The sequence below is a fragment of the Triticum dicoccoides genome, chromosome 6B (assembly GCF_002162155.2).
Source record: "Triticum dicoccoides isolate Atlit2015 ecotype Zavitan chromosome 6B, WEW_v2.0, whole genome shotgun sequence".
NCBI lineage: Eukaryota > Viridiplantae > Streptophyta > Magnoliopsida > Poales > Poaceae > Triticum > Triticum dicoccoides.
Window position 1 is genome coordinate 689,927,618 of NC_041391.1, and position 8,439 is coordinate 689,936,056.

Below are 8,439 nucleotides of genomic sequence, written 5' to 3' on the forward strand. Positions count from 1 at the left end.
TGAACACACTGTGGCTGTTGTCATGTTGTAGGCAGGATAATGTGGCAAATTGGCTGTACTACATACCCAAATTTTTGTGCTTTGCCACGCTGATTCGTGGCAACTGACAGGATAATCTGGCATGGCAAAGTATAGTAACTAGGTAGTCTTGTTAGTTTCAACAATTATGTGCATTGGATGGCAACTAATTTGCACATCAACTGTGTCAGATGCCATATATATGGTTTCCATGCGACAAGTATTTGTCTGAACACAACATGTCTGTTGCCATGTTATAGGCAGGATAATGTGGCAAATTCATTGTACGACAGACCCAGTTTCGTGTTTTGCCATGCTGACTTGTGATATCTGAACATATTTGTCCGTACTAAATGGCAACTCATTTTTGATATGAGGTCAGTGTGTGCGTTGCAATTTCAGGGTGTTTAGTAGATGTTTTTCATCGCTTATTTGAATTCTGTGTTGCATTTTAACATGGCAATTTCAACCTAGCACATTTTGCCATTAAACACATGGCAAGTCATTTTTGTATGCGGACAGGGTGTGAGCTGCCACATTTTATGTTTGTGCAGTGAAAGATTTGTGGCTTTCTTTCGTAATATATTGTGCTAACATGGCAACTTCAACATTTTGTTTTTAAGTGCATTATCATCTGTACATATGAAAAAATCGTCATGTGGCAACCGTCTGTGGTTAATAAGAGATGACTACATTTGTTAGCCATGGCTGTCTGTGCATGGTATCCATGTCTCACTCCAAATGGCAACTCTGTCATCCGTGCTGAAACTTATATTCTCGTCTTCTTTTTTTGTTGTATTTGGACTACATGAACTGTTAATCAGTGTTCATCATTCTCTCTCTTACATCATAGCTATTTTTTGGTTATTTCCAACTGATGGCCAAGCATGCTATAGACTACAGCGTGTTTGGGGGGCCTCAAAACTTTGGAAAGTGGATGGATGTGCACTCAGCTCCGTCTTGCCCTACTGAGGTAATCAAAGATATATATCTATGGTTGCCTTGGATTATTTTTTGATCTCGTGCAAGTGACTGCAATATGGTTGGTTATTGATGCTTCTTGTTTCGTGCACAGGCAAGGGCACCTGTTGAGCATCTAATTGGGCAGTTTGCATCCTGAATGATGAGCTTGCTCAGGAAGTTGGTTGAGGATTGGACGTCCCTTAATGGCTCTGACAGCGACGCGGTTGCGAGGCAGTTCACTACATTTGTCCCAGAACGGACACATCGGCCAACTGGTTGCCGTGGCTGGTACGACTACAACAGTTCCCAAGAGCCTTCTGACACACAAGATGAACTAGATGGGGACGCTGGTCTCAACAAGGATGATGACGATGACATGGAGAACATGCAACACGACACCGATGATGATGAACATGTTGAAGTTCGTGCAGGTGGTAAGAAGGGCAAGGATGCACCAGATGTCCCCCCACTGGAGAAAGTCAAAGAACATACGACTGCGAGAGGCGAGGGGGTGTTGCCCTCAAAGAGGGGGAGGGCTCCAGAGGATGTTGGGCAGGGTTCTCCTGGCAAGAGGTCTAGGACCGATCCCGTAGCTGCTAGGAGGAGGTTCGACTTTTATTTTAGTGTTTTGTTTTTTCTATATTTTTTGAACAGACTGACCCCTTTTTGCATTTGTTTTGCTAAGCGCGGCAATGAGTTTGCTGTCTGACAATTGCCACCTTTTTATTGCCTGCATCTTATATGTGCAGCGAGGCAACAGCTGGTGGACGAGCAGTTACGAAGAAACAGGCACCAACGACAACCCATGTTTCTTCTCGGTTGAACAAAGGTGCCCCCATTGCTGGTGACACCCCTTCCACCAGGTCATCTCCTCGTACGACAACGTCCAACACCGGGGATCCTGTCGTGTTGCCAGACATGAGAAAGCCAGTCAAGAAGTAGGTTTTCCATGTTCTTTCATTGCCATATCGCTATATTTTTGTTTTTTCAATGCATCTGTTCAGCTTGCCACATGGGCTTCTGTCATCAGTCCCTCATGGCAACTGCTGTTTTTCAAATGATCTCATTCCTTTTTAACTGCATGGCAACTCATGCTTGTTTTTGCATGGCAACTGCTATCTAGGCCAAATGGCATCTCTTTTTGTACCTGTATGGCAACTTCCATCTCTGCATTGGCTTGTGTGCTCACCACATACCTAGTTTTGAAATTGCATTCCTGGCAAATCAGACATTTTTATCATTCTTCAAGTTGGCTAGCATGGCAACTCTTGCTAGATTTGCATGGCAACTGCTAACTATGCCACATGGCAACTCTTATTCCACCTACATGGCAACTACCAGCTTTCCACCTACTCTTCATTTTTTTAGATTTCTACCATGGAAAATATTTTTTGTTCATTTCTTAATACCTTTTTCATGTGCTTTATTTTTTGCAGGGTGAAGAAGACTACTACACGCCTGTCCAAGCATATCATTAGGGAATCACTCGAATGCCTTCATTCAAAGTTGTCAACAGGTGGCAACTCAGATGTTCATGAGGCGCCAGTCGACAAAACTACTGCTGCACCGTCAACTGTTCCCACTAACTCTGACGCAAGTGGCCTACCATCTCCGCCGGTTGCAGATGTGCAGGCTAGAACAACAGGCATCCGTACATCGGGGAGTGACGAGTCGGTATCTGCTAGGACAGCTGAAATATTGCCCACTCTTCTGGCAATGAATGATGCTGCTGTGAGCCATGCCACCCCATCAGCAAGCGTTGAAGTGGACGCTCCCGAGACCAACCTAAGCAAGGAAGATTCCCGCTCATCTGACACTGATTCCAAGTGCGTGCGTGTGGCACTCCTGTGTCCACGACAGAAGTGGCAGAGGCGGCAGTTCATAATGATATGCCATCTACAGGTGAGAGTCTTGGCACAACAGATCCAGCTCCTGGCGGTGCAGATACTGCTAAGGCGACTATTTCGCGTGCTGGTCTTCCACCTAGGCGTCGTAGCCCCCGCAAGCAATCAACAGACATACCCAACACACTAGCTGAAGCTAGGAGCAGCAGAGATGAGTCTGGTTATGTTCTTGCGTCCACATTGTTCCCGCCAACTGCCAAAAGCAATGTTATGGAGAAACCGGAAGACCGGAGTACAACTGATGCAGGTGTCAAGCCGGGCACGAGTGACAGAGGTGAACGTCCGGAGCAGACTGCGCCTTTACCCGCAGTGGAAATCCCCAACTTAAATCTGCGCACTTCCAAGCTCCCAGTCAATGTTGGTGTCCCCTACAGCCGAAACAAGAAGATTGTCAAGAAAGTTGCGGCTGATACCGCTGACAAGGCGCCCCGCCCTACAAATAAGCCTGATGATTCTGCAGCGGCCGATTCAAATATGTTTGTTGATCTTTCATCCTTGGACTCTGCCCCGCAAGTTGTTCGCGGTCCGGCCAGTAGGCATGAGAGGCACCCAATGGCCTTCACCCCACCGAGCTTCAGCCTTGGCATCAGTCAAGATCAACCAGTGGTGCCAGATCCTATGCCAGTTGCCTTTGCTTTCCCGGGAGGCATGCCCGCAATGATGGCGCAGCCAATGGTCGAGGGCAGGAAGGCTTTCAAGTTCATAGAGCCGATCGTCCAAGGTACATTTCTTCTGCGTTTATCTTTTTTTGTATACACCTGTGTAGTCTGACTTTTATCCCAAGCAATTTTTTTGGGGGGTTCTCACCTGTGATGGTAACTATTATGTGATGACATGGCAACCGGATTTGCTGCACCGTCTTACCTACATTTTTGTTGCCATGCTGTATTTTCCATTGGCAACCGCATGGCAACTGAAGTTGATAAAACATGGCAACTGTTTTTGTTCTCACATGGCAACTACAATGCACTATACATTGCAATTGGATTTGCTGCAGCATGTCCCCTGCATTTTTGTTTCCATGCTGCATTTCTCATTCGGCAACCACATGGCAAATGGAGTTGACACAACATGGCAACTGCAGTTGCTTTCACATGGAAATTACAGTGCAATACACATGGCAACTGGATTTGCCTTCACATGGCAACTCCCCACTTTTTGTACCTACATTTCATATCATGCGCCTTTTCTCTTCGCACTAAATTTGTTTTGTTTTCCAGGTATCCTAACCCACTTTTTGATCCTTGCAGGCACCCCTGAGGAGATTTCGCCGTCACTTGATGAAGTTTACCGCATGATTGAGGAGGCAACATTGTAGAGGAGGTCCTCACGAGGTCAGGGGCAATCAAGTTCCAATGTGCCTACTGAGACGGTATCTGAGGATACCATTAGAAGTGCCACCCCTGGTTCTGCGAGGCAGCAGAGGGTAGTTCACCCACCTCCCGCGGAAGACTACGAGCCTGAAGTCAAGGCCACAAAGGAGTAGAACCAGCTGTACGATATTGTCAAGCGATTTGGAAATGTGAGGGCCAGTAGCAAGCACATGAAGGAGCTGAAAGCGTAATGACCACATGACATAATCTCTCATTTTTCTTTGCTCTTTCTACCATTTCATCTTTTTTCTACTTTCTAGATATGATCCGCTTACGTTTTAGTTCTTCATATTTTACTTAGTAGACATGATTCTTTCATGTTATATCATTTTCATACAGCTCATGTTTGGACAGAACCAAGGTCATTCAATGTGAAGCGACGTACATCGACCTGGGTGATCTTGACGAGTCCGTGAGGCCACTCGGTAAAATGTCGACGAATGTAGTTGCATGTGGGATTGACTTTATCAACAAGCATATGGATATGTCTGCCGACAAAACAATCATGCATTACTGTGTGACCTGCAAAATATGGGATGGTGACTTCCACCACAAAATCCCGAGGAAGAATTTTGCTCCGCACGGTGAATTCAAGCTCACAGTGAAGAAATGTGTGAGTACTCCTTCCCTGTTTGCACATTTTTTCCCATGGTATGTTTTTTTGCCAGTAGCTGCACTCTGTTTATGTGGCAGATGTTTCATGTGGCAACAGCTGCCATGTAAACTGACTTTTTGATTTGCATCCTCGTACAAACTATGTGGAAACTTCAAAGTAAACTACAGGGCAACTTTGTTCATACATGGATGGCAACTTTCTTTTAACTACCCACTATAACTAAACATTTTACGTGATTCCACTTTTTTTGTCCCCTTGTTGTTCTTCATGTGAACTCTGCTTCTTATTTCCTTCATTTTACTTGTAGGTCATGTTCCCCATGTTCTAGGAGCTTGCACCACATGACCCACACGACAAGTGTGGTCACCACTACGCGATCTGCCTTGACCTGAAGTACCAATGTTTTGAGGTGCTTGATTCAATGCGTTCGGCAGCTGATGCAGACCTTACTACGCATGCTGAATTCTTCATCAACAACCTCAAAGAGACATGGAACCGTCACTACGAACACTCAAAGGTCCAGATCAGACATTTTCCAGTTGAGTGCGTGGCGACTACGAAGCAAGGGAACACGTAATTTCCTATCTCTTTCTTCATGTGCCCTTTACACCAATCCCACCCCTCTTTTGTTACATCTGAATTGAAGTTTATCATTGCTATCTCTGTCCTTTTTTGCGAGTTCACCTGATTCTTTTCTTATGCATGACGGACAGTGGCTTTCACACGTTGGAATACCTTGCAAAGTGGGAAGGTAGACATGTTCCTGTCGTCATAGCTGCAACGGTCATTGAGCTCTGGAGAATTTACACATGGAACTGGTTGACGAATGAAGATTTCAACAAGCGGTCCGGAGCACATGAGTACGTAGAGGAAGCTGTCAAGAAAGTCATCAAGAAGTACAAGTGATCACGTGGTGCTCCATACCGAACGCCTACCGTACATTCTGTTGCCGAGGAATGTAAGGTACTACCTTTGTTCTTTTCAAAACTATGTCCGTGTGCTATGTTATGACTACAACCCCGCGTAGCCTAGTATGTAGTGGTGGTGTGTGAGAGACATTTGAATATTTTTTGTAATATATGTGTGGATGTGAACCTACTTAGGCGTGACAGCAGATATGTTTTATGTTTATCATTATTATTATGCTTTCATCATTTGTAGCACCAGTTTGCTGTTTCGAATGCGTCTACGATGTTTTAAAACATGACAAATGTAGTTCATCAGACATGGTTAGTGAAAGTTATTGTCGTTTTTCATTTTGTTGTTTGCCTTTTCTTTTTCACCGCTAACTGCACCGGCTAGCATGGTAGTTTGATCATGTAGCCGTAACCTTTTCTAGGGTTGATGCACATTACGCTTTTTTCAACTTGTTTCCCATAGATTGCACACAACACACTATGTGTGACTAAAACGCGTCGAATGAACATGGAAATATACGCGATTCAGAGTCATTACAAATAACATGGCATATTTCAGTACAACTAACATGGATGATTCAGTACAAACAACACGGCAGATTCAGCATAAACAACATGGCAGATCCAGTATACTTAACATGGCAGATCCAGTATAATTAACATGGCAGATCCAGTATACTTACCATGGCAGATCCAGTATAAAATAGCATGGCAGATTAAGTACACATAACATGGCAACTGCAGTTATCAATTCAATGCATTTTCCTTCAACTTCTGATGCCCCTGAAGAGTCATTCTCCCATTTTTTTAAAAATTAGAACATCTAGATTACAAAATAAAATGTCACCAAGGACCATGTCACAGTGCCCCAATGTTGATTACGGATTGCCCGTCCCTTTCTTTGTTTTCTTGTGTTTTGCTTGAATCTCCAATCGTGATTTGTATCTTATCTCTTTTGGATGCCCCTTTGTGATGGAACGGGGCGAGTTCCTGACCTGGGTTTGTGTGCTTGCTACTCCAGATCCTATCTCCGAGTTTTCAGATGATGGCCCTGTGGACGAAGGGACACTTGATGTGTGGGGGAACCTGTGTAAGGCTTCCTCAGCTTTCCTCTTCTTGATCTCATCAAGCTCTCTTTTCAGGGCCTTCCTGTGTTTTTCTGCAACTCTCGCTGTCTCATCACTCTTGCACTCTTCATCAATTAGCTCAGCATAGTTCTTTGTCAACACAATGTGCCTCACGGCTTCCATAGTTGACTCTGGTCTCTCGTCATGCATAGCCAAAACTGCATTTGTTGTCTGCGGCGCCAAAGCGTCGTCAGCGTCCCAAGTCCATCGACGCCTTATGAAATGGCGGGGCATCCATGTCACCGCGTTCATGTCCATTACTTTTAGTATGTGATAGCACACAATGCCGTCCCGTTCAAACTTGCAGCATTGGCAGTAGTATTCACCTTGGCCTATCAAGACTTTCACGAAGTAGTTCCTTCCTTTGTCTGGGCCTTCAGGTGCTGAATCCGACATGCCCAAAATAGAACACACCTTGAACGTATGTTCATCCACCTGGAAAGCCGTGAACATGCTGGCACGCTTTATTTCTTCCTGGAATCTGCAAGTTTTATGTGCTTTTTTGTTAAACTATCACGTGTTGTTTTTTGTACCACCTTATGTTGTCGTGGCCAATAGAAGTACATTTCGTTTGAACATGGCAAATATAGTACATTACACATGGCAACTGTAGTACATTAGACATGGCAACTGTAGTACATTAGACATGGCAACTCCAGTACATTAGACATGGCAACTGCAGTACATTAAACATGGCAACTGCAATACATTTTCAACTGGCCATTGTCATTTCCATACCAACATTACCAATGGAAGAACAGTGCATAAAACATGGCAATTGCATTTCATTAAACATGGCAACTGCAGTTGAGTAAACATGGCAATTGCATTTCAGTAAACATGGCAACTGCATTTCAGTAAACATGGCAAATGCAGTTAATTAAACATGGCAACTACATAACATCTAATTGGCATTGTCATTTGCATACCAACATGCCCAACGGAAGTACAGTGCATTAAACATGGCAACTGCATTTCATTGAACATGGCAACTGCAGCTGAGTAAGCATGGCAAACAGTAGTTCATTAAACATGGCAACTGCAGTTGAGTTAACATGGCAAACAGTAATTCATTAAACATGGCATCCACATATCATGGAAACTGCATTGCATTCTATATGGCACCTACTGCCTTCGTGCTTGTGCAAATAAGATTGCAAGGCAACTGACTTACTTGTTAAAGATCTTGTTGGTGTATATCTTGCTCATTTGCCTCTCCATCGGTAAATACGTTAGCAATTTTGGCGGCTTTAGCGCGGTGTTCGCTTCTTGCTGTAGCTCAGATCCCAGTATTTTTTGTTGCAAAGCTGTGTACTGCTTGGAAAACTTTAGCAATGAGTTGCCAGGGCTCACGTACTGCTTCAAAATGGCATTGAACCCCTCGCTGCGCTGTGTAGTCTGCAGAAACAGGAAGAAGCACTGCATGAAGTAGGCCGGCACCTGCTATGTCTTGAGCTTGCGTTGGTTTTCCTTGAAGAGGAAAGGGTGATGTAGCAATAGTAGCGTAAGTATTTCCCTTAG